Genomic DNA, 17192 nt, shown 5'->3' on the forward strand with positions numbered 1-17192 from the left:
AACTAGGTCAACATTCGATGATGCATTAACCGGTAGTAACAGATCAGAAACCTTCCTAGGAGGGTTCGGTATGAGAGATGTGATTAGCCTGGGTGTGGTTTCTTTGGGGATCCAATTGGCCTCCCAAATGTCAGTGTTCTGACCATTGACAATCATGCTGATTATTCCTTGTTTTAATTAGTCCCGCCCTTCAAGGATAGCAAGGAGGGAAAGGACGTTTTCGTTGTAGTAGCAGCAGCTGGGCTGGTCCATCTATTAATTTTGTCAAAGATTGTGAACTTTGACTTTTATGAAAATTAATGCACTCCCTGTCATATGCATACATCATTACTCCATGCTCCAACGAAATCATCAAATGAAGAAAAATAGATTTTGTTAATTCTCTTTTTCTTTTGCATGAAGATGTTGCTAATTCTCATTCTACTTAGAATTAGTGGCCATTTTATATTTATGTGATGTGTCATGATATGGGCGTCAAGACCCATGCAGCGTTGTGTTATTTTCATCCATGTGATCATGGTATTTTAGGACACCTAATATATAATGTTAAGATTCCAACTTGTATTTAAAAGTTCATGCAATTAAAAAAATTATACCATTATACTAATATTTTTACTTTTAAAAAACAATACATAAAATGTTATCTTCACATATTAAACAGTTTACGTATACTTAGAAAACTATGTGAAATAAAATATTCATGAATACAAAAAAATGTTTAGACAGTTTACATAATTTTGAATAAGGCAAAAAAAATAGAAAAAAATGGATAAATCAAGAAATATAAAACAGATAGAAAGGAGAAAAAGGGGGGAAGACATAAAGAAAAAGAAGATCAAAAGCAATCCACAGAAAAGAAACACAAACAAAAATAGGTTGATTTGAACAAATGGGCCGGGGTAGGACCATAAACGCGTCGGCCTACGCGTTTGGTTGCCTATTCTGCCCTGCTGGCCAATCGACATGATCCTGTAATTATTCCTTCGACCATCGTTAGGTTTCTCAAAAGAAAAAATAACAATAAAGTTTTACTCTGAAGATGCAAATGAAACACAAGAGTAAATGATCAAGCCATGCAACCGGAGGAGAGTGACGACGAGATTTCGACCGGAGAACCAGGTGTGTGGCGCTCACGCCCACGGCGTTCTTCTTCCTCCGCACTATCCAATTTCCACCACGCATACCCAGTCAAGAGCAAAACTACAATGCATTGGTCGCCTGCCGTGCTCTGGTGCTCAACTACAATACCATACATCAGCCAGAACAGAACCCCCAGGTGTCTGGCGCTCTGCAAGAAGCATTTCACCATCGTCACTGGAAAAGCTCTTGATTCCACGTGCTAGTTTGGACGTTGTGCTTGACTCACAGTGCTTACTTATTCTTTTCTTGGGTGCCAATCGTTCGATACGCTACATGTTAGCGTAAAATCAATATAGCCAACTGGATACGTGTCAAAGTTATGTACCGTAGAGTACTCTCTATTTAACTTGTTTTACAGCGTCGACAAAATCCAATTGTGCGTGTCCAAGAGCAACACCCCGGAAAACGCTACCACCAATTTACAACCGGCATTCAGAACAAGCAAAAATTAGACAGTAATATAGAACAGTGTCTAACAGCACCCAGACCAACTACGGGCACCAACACGGGAGAGGGGTGCGCCCTCCCGTCCACCCCGCTAGTAAGAGCATCTCTAGCAGACCCCGTATAACGCCGCAACCCACAAAATAACCGTCAAGATATGGGTCCGAGCGAAAACTCCTGCCCGATCAGAAGCCGCAAACGCGTCCGGCCCATAAATTTTTTTGCGGGGCGCGGCATAATCCCCGTCCCAACCTGCGAAAACGTGCCCCCCCCCCCGTCCTGTTGTGCCCTGTATATAGCAGGAGCGGTTGGTGGGGGGGGGGGACATTTCAGTCCGCGCTTTTCCACAATCACCGCCGCCCCTCTCCCCCTCGCCCCGCGCTTTTCCCCACCCCCCGCCGTCGGGCCGCCGCCTACGATTCCGGCCAAACTAGCCGGCGGGATCACGCCGGAGGACGGCCACACACCCGAGCTTGCCCTCCGCCTCCTCCTGCATCGGCGAGCCGGAAAGTTGCAGATCGTCGGCCAGATTTGGCGTTTCCGGCCACCGGTGGTTGCGCCAAGCTATGGATTGGTCGGGGAGCACCCCACGCAGCCCCGGCAAAGCCACAGCGCCACATGCACGTACGGGTTCTTCCTGTAGCCGCCACCGACGGTTTGCCAACAAGGATTCAGCCGGCCGTCCGCCGGGCTCGGCGTTCGCGCAGCGGCTCGCGGGCTCGCTGATGCCGCTCATACAGTGCGACAACTGCACGCGGACAGTGTTGTGGCTAACTTCTAGCACGCCGAAGCAGCCCGGATGGGTGTTCTTCAAATGTGAAAACGACGGGGTATGTGTTGTTTCCATTGGGCTTTATCACCATATTCTACGGTTCAATTACGATAGCTCATTTTGAACACCGTCATGTGTGTAGAAAGATGGATGCTCATTTTGGTATTGGGAAAGAGAATACATTGATTTACTGATAGAAAGAAACTTAATAGATGTTCGTGCACTCCTTAGTAGAATTGAGGCTAATGATGCGGTTGCATGTGCAATTAGAAAAGAAAGTAGAGAGGAAGCAACGTCTACTTCTTTACAACCAAAGAAAAAAAATGAAGAATGCAAGATCAAGAATCCGCAGATCAACAACGAATGCATGGAGATGATATTGCTCCAACTAGTGGGAGTTGTTACGGAAGTTGGATATCTTCTAAAATGCATAATTGTGGTTCTTATTTTCTTTGCTCTTGCTATTCTAGCAATTATTTGGTAAATTACTATGTATCCAATGCCGTTGAAGAAAATAAAATAGCAAAGAAATGTATTTTCATGTGTGAAATTAAAATGCAAATTTCGGATTTGCGGGTCAGCGGGGACGGCGCCGAGCAGACCCCGCAAAGCCGACCTGTCAAAGAGCATATTCCGCAAATATCCTTTTTTACGGGTCCGTTCTGCGGGGTCTGACTCTGCCGCCACCCTCGCCGGCCCGCAAAGCCATTTTTCCGTGAACTGTACACACGTTTTGCAGGTTGATGTTATATAGGGTCTGCTAGAGATGCTCTAACACATTTACACTAGCTGCTGAAAAAGCAATGCAAAGTACAACAGGCTCGACACGAGATTGACACCCGTGAAAAAACAATACTAAGTACACAGCCATCAAACCTTACTGTTTTTCCGTCGCCAAGTACGCGAGAATTCCGTCGAGATTGATACTATCGAGTTTAAGCTACCTACATCAAATTCACCTGTACGTGTACGGCGTGAACTTTACGTGCAGTTGTGCTACTGTTCATCAGTCAATCAGCCTGCCGGCAAGGGGAATGGGATTTCGTGACATGGGGCTGTTCAACCTAGCACTTCTTGGAAAGCGTGGGTGGAGGTTCATGGTCAGCCCTGACTCATTATGTGCCCGGGTCATGAAGGGCCGGTATTTCCTGGATTCAGATTTTATGCATGCCACAGTACCGAAGTCAGCCTCTCCAATATGGCGGGCGATTGTGGCTGGGCGCGAGGCCCTTCAGGCGGGTTTGATTATGCACGTTGGTGACGGACGATTTATCTCTATATGGGATGATAAGTGGATTCCAGGTACTATCAGTATGTCTCCCATGTCCATAATTACTCCTACTACTTTACATACGGTCAATGAACTCATTGATGAAGAAAATTGGACATGGGAGACCGATCTTGTTCGACAAAACTTTCTTGCTCCGGATGCAGAAGCCATATTAAAAACATACCATTGTGCACCGGAGGTGGGACGATTTCTTTGCTTGGGCTTTTGAAAACTCAGGTGTGTACACTATCAAGTCGGCGTACCGTGCTCTCGTTAATCAGAAAGAGCGTCATGCTCTAGAGGAAGGGATGGTTACCGGTGCCTCAAAGTCAGAACAACAGATGTGGACATCTCTGTGGAATCTCAAAGTTGTGCCTAAGGTCAGAGTCTTCTGGTGGAGAGTTCTACGCAGGATCCTCCCTGACGAAGCAACCCTTAAGCATAAACATATCAAACCTCTTAGCCTATGCAATGTTTGCCTGGCCAAAGTGGAGGATCTTATGCATGCATTGGTCTCTTGTTCCCATGCACGCGGATTTAGGGATGAAGCGCAAACTTGGTTCAATCTTCACCTTCCACGCTTACATCCAGCCACTTGGGCGTGAGACATTTTATGTGATGATCAGTTCTTGGATCATGTGAGAGAACAGATTGTGTCGGTGATATGTCTATCTAGCATTCGCGGAATCGATGGACTCATGAGAAGGAGCATGTGGATCCAGTGTATTCCACTCGACGCATTCGAGAAGACTTGGCCTTGCTGGCTATTCTGATGATGCAGGCTAGCTTGTTACCAGCACATGGCTGCCCCCCCCCCCCCCCCCCCGAAGTGGGGTTTGTCGAGATAAATGTCGATGGTGCAATCAACTCGGAAGCTGGACTAGGTGGAGTGGGTGGTGTTGCTCATTCTTCTACGGCGTTTCTCGCTTCCTGGTGCAAACCGCATGTCGGTGTTACGGACCTCCTCATTGCTGAGGCCTTATCACTGCGAGAGGGAGTTCTCTTTGCTCGTTTGCAAGGCTACTCACATGTGATAATGGAATCCGACTGCCTAGAGATAGTGAATCTCTGGAACACTCGCCACGACTCTCATTCGGTTTTGACTCCTTTACTAGTAGAGATTGGAGAGCATGCTATGTCTTTTGATTCCTTTGCAATTCAGCATGTAAAAAGGTCTGCTAATCTCCTGATCCATCTTTGTGCGAAGCGTTCCAGCTCGCTGATGGTGACCGAGACTTGGCTAGACTCTGAACCCTCGTTCCTGATCAGTAGCCTGATGGCTGATGATCCTAGGAGCGTTTTTGTTTGAATAAAGCTCTCACAATCCCCCGCAAAAAAATCAGCCTGCCCGCTTGCTTGCATGCAAGTTTTGCACGTGGGTACATCAGCTCTCGGATGATTTTTTCCAGAGATCAAAACCCAACATTGGGTATTATCTACTCCCTTGATCCCAAAATAAGTGACTCAACTTTGTACTGTCATGACCTCTCATATTGTTTAATCTATATATAGAGAAAATAATAAAGCTACATGATTGAGGAATGTTGGCTCCCACGCTCCAAGTGAACAAAAAATCGTTAAAAATACTAAATAAATTCAAAACGTTCTGATTTTTTCTTGGAGAAAGATGCTTGAGTACATGATGTACATGCCAAATTTTGAAACATTTGAATGTCTAAGTAGCTCTCAGTAAAAAAGTCAAATTTCAGGACCTAATTTTGTTTTTTTTTGTGAGAGCTAGCTAGTCAGAAGTCCAAATGCTTTGAAATTTGGCACGTACCTCACGCATTCAAATGTCTTTCATGCAAAAAGAATATCATTTTTTTCCTTTCTCTATTTTTTTAAAATTTACTGTTCACCGGGTGCAGATGAGCCTTGGCTCAGAATTGGATATTCGATATAACAATAAGTTTTACTCTAAAGATGTAAGTGGAACACAAGAGTAAATGGTGAAGCCAATTTTCTTCTGGCCCGTCCGTCGTGGGCAAAGACCTCTTCAGGCCGGTCTGTCGCAGGCAACCGGAGGGGAGCAACGACGAGATTTCGACCAGCGAACCAACTGTCTGGCGCTCACGCCGACGCCGTTCTTCTTCCTCCACACTCTCCAATTTCCACCTCGTATAGCCAATCCAGAGCAAAACTACAATACATTGGTCGCTTGCCGTGCTCAACTACAATACACAATACATCAGTCCAGAACACAACCTGCAGGTGTCTGGTGCGCTGCAAGACGCATTTCACCATCGCCAGTGGAAAAGCTCTAGACACCACGTGCTAGTTTGGACGTTGTGCTTGACTCACAATGCTTACTTATACTATTATTTTCTTCTTTTTTTTTTGAACAGAAGTGCTTAGTGACACACACACAAAGACTCACCAGTGTTTTTGAACCGAGGTGAGCACCCAGCCTATATTTGTAGCCTCTGCACAACAAGCTTCCGCAGTAGTCTGCACGCCCTCACCACCGTTCACCATGCCGCCCTTCCTAATTGTTTTCACCCTGCTCTCCTGCATCCACACCCCAGCAAACTCTGCAGCGACGGACACCATCTTGGCCGGCCAATCACTTGCCGTCGACGACAAGCTCATCTCCGGCAACGGCAGGTACGCGCTCGGCTTCTTCCAGGCCGAAGGCACCACCAACTGGTACCTTGGCATATGGTTCAACACAGTCCCTAAATTCACTCCAGCATGGGTTGGAAATAGGGATAACCCAGTCAAGAACACCACCTCACTTGAGCTCACCATTTCCCACGATGGCAACCTTGTCATCTTAAACCGGTCCACCATGTCCATAATCTGGTCCACACAAGCAAACATCTCCAGAAATAGCACCACTGCTAGGCTGCTGAGTACTGGAAATCTCGTACTCGCAGACTCTTCAAACTTGTCAGAGTTTCTATGGCAGAGCTTTGATCACCCCACGGATACATTTTTTCCTGGGGCCAAGCATGGATGGGATAAGGCCACCGGCCTGAATCGCCGTTTTGTTTCTTGGAAAAGCTTGACTGACCCAGCTACCGGTGTCTATTATTATGAGGTAGACCCGGCCGCTTTTGACCAGATAGTGCTTGTAGCACTCAACTCATCCATACCCTATTGGTCCAGCGGTGCATGGAACGGCAAATATTTTTCTGGAATTCCAGAGATGGCTGCCCGCCACTCTATTAGTGCAAATTTTGTCCACAATGACAGAGAGAAGTACTGGACATATAAATTAGTGCCTCAATATATGGATCCCAATATGCTTACTCGTAATGTAATTGACATCTCGGGTCAAATGAAGACATTCATTTGGATGAAGGGCACACCTGATTGGGTAATGATAAATGCCCAACCAAGAGATCAGTGTGACGTTGATGCAATTTGTGGACCTTTCACAATTTGCAACGATAATGATTTTCCGCACTGCAATTGTATGGAGGGCTTCACCATAACATCCCCAAGGATTGGGACCTAGAAGATCGAGCAGGTGGGTGCTCAAGGAAGACTAAGTTAGACTGCATTAGCCATAGAGGAACAACACATACCACAGACAAGTTCTATTCTATGCCATGTGTTAAGTTGCCCAACGATGCCCCAGAAGTTGATGCTGCTGCAAGTGCGAGTGAGTGCGCACAAGTTTGCCTGAATAATTGCTCTTGCACAGCCTACTCCTTTGGCGACAATGGATGTTCTATGTGGCATAACAAATTGCTCAATATAAGAGCACTACCATGTAGTGGCACTACCAATTCAAATAGAGAAACTCTTTACCTTCGTCTTTCTGCTAAAGATGTACAAAGTTTGAAAAAAAACAGAAGAGGGATTGTTATTGGAATTGTAACTGGTACAGGCGTTTCTATTTTAGGCTTATTTGCACTTATCCTCTTACTGATGATCTGGAAGAACAAACAGAAGAACTCTGGTCAGATACTGAATGATTCTCAAGTTTGTACTGGAGTCATTGCATTCAGATATAGTGATCTACAACGGGCAACAAAAAAATTCACAGATAAGTTGGGGGGAGGTGGTTTTGGTTATGTATTCAAGGGGTTTATAAAGGGCTCCAATGCCATAGCAGTGAAGATGCTCAATGGTGCTTATCAAGGAGAGAAGCAATTCAGAGCCGAAGTGAGCACAATCGGAGCTGTTCAACACATCAATTTGGTTAAGCTTGTTGGTTTCTGTTGTGATGGTTCCAAGAGGTTGCTTGTTTATGAATACATGTCAAATCACTCTCTTGATGTCCATCTATTTCGAAGCAATTCTACCATGTTGAATTGGACTGCTAGGTATCAGATAGGCCTAGGAGTTGCAAGAGGGTTGGCCTACTTGCATGACAGCTGCCGAGACTGCATCATACACTGTGATATCAAGCTAGAGAACATACTTCTTGATTCTTCACTCCTTCCAAAAATTGCAGACTTTGGAATGGCAAAACTTATAGGAAGGGATTATAGCCGAGTATTGACAACAATGAGAGGTACTACAGGGTACCTTGCGCCTGAATGGATAAGCGGTGTTCCTATTACGCCGAAAGTCGATGTTTATAGTTACGGGATGGTGTTGCTGGAAATAATATCTGGAAGGAGGAACTCATGCACATCATGTCCTAGTGGTGGCAATGCTGATGTTTACTTCCCTGTGTATGCCGCACATAAGCTTCTCGAAGGAGACATCGAGGGTTTGGTAGATCACAAGCTACATGGCGACATCAAACTGGATGAGGTTGAACTAGCTTGCAAGGTCGCGTGTTGGTGCATCCAAGATGATGAGCTTGATCGACCAACAATGGGACAGGTAGTTCAAATTCTCGAAGGGCTAGTTGAGATCACAATGCCCCCGGTACCAAGACTGCTCCAATCTATGGCTGGAAGCGTGCATCAAAAATGCCCCTAATCTTTTTCGTATCAAGGGAACTAGCTGTGTTGTGATGTTATGATATATGTCTATCTTTAAGGCTAAATTTGTAATTGCTATACAATTGTAATGATTATGATTGAAGAAACAACTATGCTTTTGTATAAATTTGTAACAGTTTGAAATATGCCCTAGAGGCAATAATAAATTGTTATTGTGTTATTTCCATGTTCATTATTAAGTTTATATTTCTGATGTACAAATGTATTGGTTCTTGAATATGAGGTTTGGTGGAAAACCCAAATACATATGTGGAAATGTAAACACTAATTGATATCTAGTCATGCCTCTAAGACTGGCTCATGTATTGATGTTGATCTTGTTTTCCTAATCATGAGCATTGTGAGTATGCTATCAATGTATGAGAACAGTGGTGTCATGCTAACAAAGGAGTTGGATAGACACAACTTATGAATTATTGGGAGATGACTTCATTTTTATGTTATCCGTATTTCATATCACTTGTGCACGATTGCATAGTTCCTTGGCCCATGAAAATATTGTATATCAACATACCAAATGGTTACTTTGGGGTTACCGAATATCACTTTTGTAACTGGACTTAAATAAAAGTACCTAACGGGTATACTGGAAAGGTATGTCTTGATATCAATAGTTCAAGACTAGGATTTGCTCCTCTCATGATAAAGAGATACTGTTTGGGCCCACTCGGTGTTATGTTGTCATTATCGTCTGGCGAATACGAGTAAAGAGAACAAAACCGGTAACAAGGATAATCGGTATAGTGATTGAGGAGTTGATCACAGGGATATCTATAATCACACTTCGAGTTTTGTAAATGTATCACGGGTCAAAGGGAATTGTATTCGTAAACAAATGTTCGACCGAGAACTTCGTGAGTATGCGGGAGTTAATATGGGTGTCCAAATCCCGGTGTGAAACTGCTTCCTGCCATGGTAGAGTTGTCGATGTCATAAATGTCATAACCGAACACATATTCACATCATTAGCCTCCCTATCATTACTAGGATATTGATTACGTACTAATCGAGATACTTCATAGTGGGCAAACAATATTACATTACTTGTTCCTTTATATAGTAAATGTAGCTAGGCCATGGATGTTATTGAGGCGTGCATGTTATCATGCTGCCAACTCAACAGTTCAATTGCTTGTTTGTTTCAGGCATAGTTAAATTGCTCTTTTCAATTGCTTTATTTGTCCTCGATTAGTGAGATGCTCAAACAATGATGCCTGATGTTGGGTACTTGTATAACTATTAGTTGACATAATTAAAGGCTTTACCATTTAATTACTCTAGTGAAGTGTGCCTGAAGCTTTGAAGTCTATTAACCAACTATTCTTGCATGAGGCTCACAATCTAGTTTATACTAGTTGAGTGCCCGCGCGTTGCCACGGGACAACAAACCTACGTCCCGTTCACCATCATCATTGATCTCCACCGCCGACTCAACCTTGCAAGATGTCTCACCATCATTGTTGAATGCACAATCAGCCTTGCTCTCCCTCATCATCAGTTCAAGAGAGGGTCGTCGCCCTCCCGTAGCCCTAACAACCTCTCTACTTAGAGCACCATCCCATAAAATATTGGCTTATGTTTTCTTTTTCCATACGATATACTTATCATCGTTTCTCCCATCTAGCTATGTTCCTCAATTGTCCACGGGGTAAATGTATGTACATCTAGCTATGTTTCCATACAACAATTTATCAAAGTTTTCCCATTTCTCCCATCTAGCTATGTTTCTCAATCTCCACTCCATCCCCCGGAGAAATAAGGTTGCCATTTTCCAACCTCAATTCATTCATGGAATTTTCATTTGGCTCTGTGGCTCATTTGAAGAAAAATAAATTCTCTGTATTAAGATAATCCTGTTAGTACAAAAGTGGGGTGCCCTTTGGTAACCAATCATCGATAATGATGATACACTTAGGAAATTAACACTGAAACCTGAAATTTTGTCTACTAACCAGATGATCCATGCTAACTATAGACATGTACTCCTTATAATAGTATTCATTGTAAATGCTTGTCTATGCCCAAAGGAAGAAAAAATATAAGAAGCTCTACAATACTGGAATAAATTTTAAAGAAGTCTTCTCGCTTAGGGTGAAAGTAAGCAAAGGTGACAGAATAAGATACCTGATAATGTCGATTAGAAACCCTGCGACCAGGCAAGATTGTCAATAATTTACACAATTGGTGCTTGTTCTAGTCATTACCCTGTACTTGGCAGAAGTGCAATTATTACCACAGATTGCTAGCTAATAACCAAACAACCTGTAATAAGTGTAATAACCACACTTTGCATATATGTATGCTGATAGAAAATGTGATATTTGAAAACGAAAAAATAGAACATGAAAGGGGCTATTGCATCAATTCTTACATTAGGACTGCACACAAAAAAAATCCGTGCAATCGTTAGTGCGTACAAATATTAACAACAAAAAAAATGCATGTTTCAGTTAACAACAACAATACCACGAGTTCTGCTACTCTTCTCTGCCGTAAAATGGTGGTCTGGAACTAAAAAGGATCTAACTCACCTATTGATTGGTTTCCCCCAGCCCCCTGCTTTTTTAGACACGCGTACCGCTATTGGCATAGATGCCCCTTGAGTGCAAGCACAATGGAGCAAGTTTACCACGCATTTTCTGCTCCCCTCCACCATCTCCACTGTGGTCATCTACCTCCCATCAGCACTGCATCAGCCTGCATGAAAGCAAAAACATTATTGCAATTCAGTTGGGTAATTTCAACATTATTCCCATCACATTCAGGGTTAAGGTGCACAACCTAAATAAGAAACTTGTGCTCTTTAACGGTCCACAGTAAAGGTAAAATAAGAAACTGATTCGACTCTTCTATATGCAACTCCTCTATTTTGCAATTACCATAACCGAAAGAATATTCAGAGTCATTGTTCCCTGCATATCTTCTCACCTTCACCATAAGCCATAAATAAACTTGTTTATTTTGATAGTACAATACAAGACATAACTAAAATAGAGTCATCTTTTAGAAATTAGGACCTGATAGCAAGTCAAGAGGATTGAACAATGAAAATAAATCAAAGAGCGGTGTTGTGATAACGATTCGATTTGGTCGAGTTGCCTATGAAACGTGTCTGTCAGCATCAATCAACTGAATCTAGATATATGACAAACATGCAGTGGGATTGGTGAAGAATTGCCTATGAATTCAGTCAATATCATGCAACAGAGATGTCAGCGAAGGGAGACGTAGTCTCATATGGGCAGCACAAGTGCACAACAGGCACAACGGTGCTGACGTTCTCCACCATGGCCTTAGCAGCATGGACTATGTTGGCCATAGTACCTCTATTACGGTTTGCATGGGGAAAAATTAACAAAATAATCAATTACACAAATAAGATGAGCCACGAGTGTACCAGTCATATTCTCTTGAATGCGGATTAGCGTCCGCCTGCATAAGCTCTGTTGCGCTGACTTCTCAGCCTTGTGGTGTCCATCATACTGCACGTGAGAGGAGATTGGGGTCGCGGTGACAACTTCAATTTGGTACCTTGTTGTACCAAGAGAGCAGAGAAGGTTGGTAGCTCGTGCTTCGTCGCTGCCAATTTGGTCCTGCCAATTGCAACATGAGTGTACCACAGAGAAACACAAACCAGAGAGAAACTATAATCAGTTTCAGTTAGTCGATGAACCAATTATCAGCAGCTAGATCCCCCAAAATCCATCCCCATACCACGCCCTCACATCATCCATGGCGGACTGCCACGGCCTCATCGAGCTCGTTCACACCATGGAGCACCGCCACGATGTCTTCGTGGGCAGCCGGCGGCTCTCGGAACCGTACACGTGCTCACGCTCCCGCCCCGCGCGTGACCCCTTCGGCGACCTCTCCTGGCCAGCGACTCCTTGGAACCCTCCATGTGCCCCCGCTCCCTCCCCCGTCGTGCGACATCATCCTCGTCACGGCTGAGGCTCTTCACCAGCCTCTGCAACCACTACCCAAACGGAGGAGCCCTAATTGTTCGCGATGGGCGCTGACGGCATGGTGGCTCTCAAGATCGCAGCAAGGGGCCGGGATAGGGACACACCACCCCAGGCCCAGTACGTCCTCTAGTGCCGACGTACCGGCACTCTCCTTCTGCACCGCTGCCAAGCTCGCCGATGGTTGGAGGCGATCTAGAGTGGTATAGATAAGAGGGAGGAGTAGAGAATTTCTTCATGCGACTGGATCCTAGAGCGATGACCTGGACCGCGACCGCGGGGCGAACGAAGAGGGGAGAGCAGGAGACATTTTTTCTCAGGATCGGGAGAGAGACGGGATCAGGAGCAATGGGTGCGGGAGACGAGGAGGCTGCATGGGCGTGGGATCGTGCATTCGTGAGCCGTGACGAGGATGATGTCGTACGGTGGGGGAGGGAGCGGGGGCACAGGGAGGGTTCCAAGGAGCCGCTTGAGTGAGTCCTGAATTAGGGGGTCCTCGGACAGCCGGACTATATGTTTATGCTGGATTGTTGGACTATGAAGATACAAGATTGAAGACTTCGTCACGTGTCCGGGTGGGACTCTCCTTTGCGTGGAAGACATGCTTGGCAATTCGGATATATAGATTCCCTTCTCTGTAACCGACTCTGTGTAACCCTAGCCCCCTCCGATGTCTATATAAACCGGAGGGTTTAGTCCGTAGGACAAGAACAATCATAATCATAGGCTAGCTTCTAGGGTTTAGCCTCTACGATCTCGTGGTAGATCAACTCTTGTAATACTCATATCATCAAGATCAATCAAGCAGGAAGTAGGGTATTACCTCCATAGAGAGGGCCCGAACCTGTGTAAACATCGTGTCCCCTGCTTCCTATTACCATTAGCCTTAGACGCACAGTTCGGGACCTCCTACCCGAGATCCGCCGGTTTTGACACCGACATGGGTGCTTTCGTTGAGAGTTCCACTGTGTCGTCACCAGAAGGCTTGATGGCTCCTTCAATCATCTACAACGATGCGGTCAAGGGTGAGGTTTTCCTCCCCGGACAGATCTTCGTATTCGGCGGCTTCGCACTTCGGGCCAACTCACTTGGCCATCTGGAGCAGATCGATAGCTACGCCCCTGGCCATCAGGTCAGGTTTGGAAGCCTGAACAAGACTGCCGACATCCGTGGAGACTTGATCTTTGACGGATTCAAGCCCATGATAGGTGCACCCTATAGCCACGATGAGCGTGACCTAGATCCGCCATCGGACGGTGTTTAGGAGATCCCACCTGCAGCTGCCCTGGCTTTAGATCCAGTGCAGATCGTGCCATCCGAGGACGGGAGGATTAACCCCGCCACAGAAGCCGCACACTTAACGGCGATAGAGCCGAACACAGACTTCGCTTCCAATGTGGTCTATGTCATCGGACCCTCGGGCCCGTTTCCGGCCATAGGCTCCGAACCGCGTGCATCCGTGCCCACCAGATCTAACTGGGCACCGATCATGGAGTTCAGCTCCGCGGATATCTTTCAGCACTCGCCCGTGGACGACGTGCTAAACTCATTAAAATCTCTCTCCTTGGCAGGAGGCTCTTGGCCGAACTATGTCCGGCTTGAGTGGGAAGCGGATGACGAAGGAATTCGTTACCCACCCACCACCCACTTAATAGCCACTGTCGATGACTTAACCGACATGCTTGATTTCGACTCCGAAGACATCCACGGCATGGACAACGATGCCGGAGAAGAACTGGAACCACTGCCCACAAGGCGCTGGACAGCCACCTCATCATATGACATATATATGGTGGACACACCCAAAGAAAACAATGGCGAGGTTCAAAAGGATGCGACGGAGGGTAATAACCCTCTCGAGAAGCAGCCGAAGCGTTGACATCAGCGGCGCCGCTCTAAACTACGCCAGGGTAGAAACAGCGATACCGGCACAAGAGATAATAGTACTCCGGACAATGCCGAAGACGAAAACAATCCCGTCCAGCCAAGCTTCGAACAGGCCCGACGGGAGGACGGGCAAGCTAGCCCTGATGAATAGGCAATGGATGAAGACTCGGAGGACGATAATTACATGCCCCTCTCCGAAGATGAGGTGAGCCTCGGCGACTACAAATTTACCGTGCCTGAGGATCCCATCGAGCAGGAGCGCTTCAAGCGCCGGCTTATAGCCACTTCAAAGGGCCTGAAGAAGAAACAGCAATAGCTTCAAGCTGATCAAGATCTGCTCACTGACAGATGGGCTTAGGTCCTGGCGGCCGGGGAATACGGACTCGAGCGCCCAACCAAAAGTTACCCGAGGCGCAGGTTGTTACCTCAATTCGAGGACAAGGCACTAGAGCCTATACTACCAGCGCAGGATGCAGCTGATTGACCACCTCGTGGCCAAGACAAAGCGGCGTATTAGCCCGAACACCAGCCCGCACCCCGTCGCCGAACAAATGAAAACACGAAGGCTCGGGGCTACACGCATGACCTGCGAGATGAATTGGAAAACAAAGCACGACAGTCAAGATTGATCTACGGATCCCGGTGGCGTGCCCCAACGCGTGACGATGACCTTACTCATCCGAACTACGTCACGATATAGCCTGGCATAGAGGCGCCACACCCCCCCTATGCTTCATTGACGAAGTAATGGAGCATGAATTCCCAGAAGGTTTAAACCCGTGAACATCAAACCATATGATGGGACAACAGACCCCGCGGTATGGATCGAAGATTTCCTTCTCCACATTCACATGGCTCGCGACGATGATCTACATGCCATCAAGTACCTCCCACTAAAACTCAAGGGACCAGCTCGGCATTGGCTAAATAGTATGCCGGCAAACTCCATTGGTAGTTGGGAGAACCTGGAAGACACATTCATTGACAACTTCCAGGGCACTTATGTGCGACCACCGGACGCTGATGACTTAAGTCACATAACCCAACAGCCCGGAGAGTCAGCCAGAAAATTCTGGACTTGGTTCTTAACTAAAAAGAACCAAATTGTTGACTGGCCGGATGCCGAAGCCCTAGCGTCCTTTAAGCATAACATCCCTGACGAGTAGCTCGCCCGACACCTCGGTTAAGAGAAGCCGAAATCCATGGTAGCCTCACGACACTCATGACCCGCTTTTGTGTGGGCGAGGACAGCTTGCTAGCTCGTAGCAACAGCGCCTCAAGAAAGCCTGGAACTTCTGCATCCAGAGATAACAACGGCAAGCCCCGACGCAGTAAACACAAGCGTCGAAATAATGGCGACAACGCCAAAGACACGACCATCAATGCCGTATTCAGCAGCTCCACTGCCGGTCAAAGGAAGAAACAATTCAAAAGAAACAGTCCGGGCACATCCAGTCTGGACCGCATACTCGACCGTCCATGTCAAATCCACAGCACCCCAGGAACACCAGCCAATCATACTAACAAAGAATGTTGGGTCTTCAAACAGGCCGGCAAGTCAAGTGCCAAAAGAAAGGAGAAGGGGTCGCAAAGTGATAACGACGACGAGGAGCCCCGACCTCCAAACAAAGGAGGGCAAAAGAAGTTTCCCCTGCAAATTAAAACGGTGAATATGATACACGCCACCCATATTCCCAAACGGGAACGGAGGCGCGCACCTAGGGACGTCTATGGAATGGAACTAGTCGCCCCAAAATATAACCCATGGTCGTCCGGCCCGATCACCTTTGACCGCAAGGATCGTCCGACCAATATCCGTCAGGGCGGCTCAGCCGCACTAGTCCTTGACCCAATAATTGACGGATTCCACCTCACTAGAGTCCTTATGGACGGGGGCGGCAGTCTGAACCTGCTTTATCAGGATACAGTGCGCAAGATGGGTATCGATCCTTCAGAGATCAAACCCACTAAAACCACCTTTAAAGGTGTCATACCAGGCGTTGAGGCCCGCTGCACAGGCTCCATCACTCTGGAAGTAGTCTTCGGACCCCCGGATAATTACCGCAGCGAAGAGTTAATCTTTGATATCGTCCCTTTTCGCAGTAGCTATCACACAGTGCTCGGGCAGACCGCGTTTACTCGGTTCAATGCGGTGCCACACTACGCTTATCTTAAGCTCAAGATGCCCGGTCCACACGGCGTCATAACAGTTAATGGCAAAGCTGAACGCTCCCTCCGTACCGAAGAGCACACCGCCGCCTTGGCAGTAGTAGCGCAGAGTGGCATTTTTCAATCGAACCTTCATTCGACAGCCAGGCTCCCGGACACCGTCGAAAGAGTCCAAACTACTCCGCGGCAGGATAGCCCAACTTGTCAAGAGCTCAATTAACCACTTCGGCGATAGGCGGAGGCAAAGCTAGGTTTGGCCCTACAATGCGGCTTAACCACTCCATGGCACACAAACATTTTTTGCATTTTCTTTTCAGGTCCAGTTTTGTGTAGGCCATCACTGGCAGCCTGGCGACCGGACCTATGAAGGGACAAAAATACCAAGGAGGGAAACAGCTCGAACGCGTAAGGGAGTCTTTAGATATTCCCCTCGATGATCATCCGATTATTATTCGGATCCGCAACAGCCCCCCCCCCCCTGGTCTCAGCAGGTTCTGAAGTCATATTTCTTTTTATCACACTACTTGTATTTGTACGCCTCAATGTATTATTCAATTACAACATGCGGCTTTATATGACGCTTACTTGCTGTTCTGTATTATTGATATTTTTTGTCAATTGGCAGCCGTACACTAAGGTACGCC

At 46.4% G+C, this 17192-nt stretch overlaps 1 pseudogene; it reads left to right on the forward strand.

Annotated features, from left to right (window-relative positions):
• Positions 1 to 6099: 6099 nt before the first annotated feature.
• Positions 6100 to 8523, forward strand: LOC123155933 (G-type lectin S-receptor-like serine/threonine-protein kinase At2g19130; annotated as a pseudogene).
• Positions 8524 to 17192: the final 8669 nt, after the last annotated feature.

This window comes from Triticum aestivum, chromosome 7B (assembly GCF_018294505.1).
Source record: "Triticum aestivum cultivar Chinese Spring chromosome 7B, IWGSC CS RefSeq v2.1, whole genome shotgun sequence".
In the NCBI taxonomy this organism is placed as follows: domain Eukaryota; kingdom Viridiplantae; phylum Streptophyta; class Magnoliopsida; order Poales; family Poaceae; genus Triticum; species Triticum aestivum.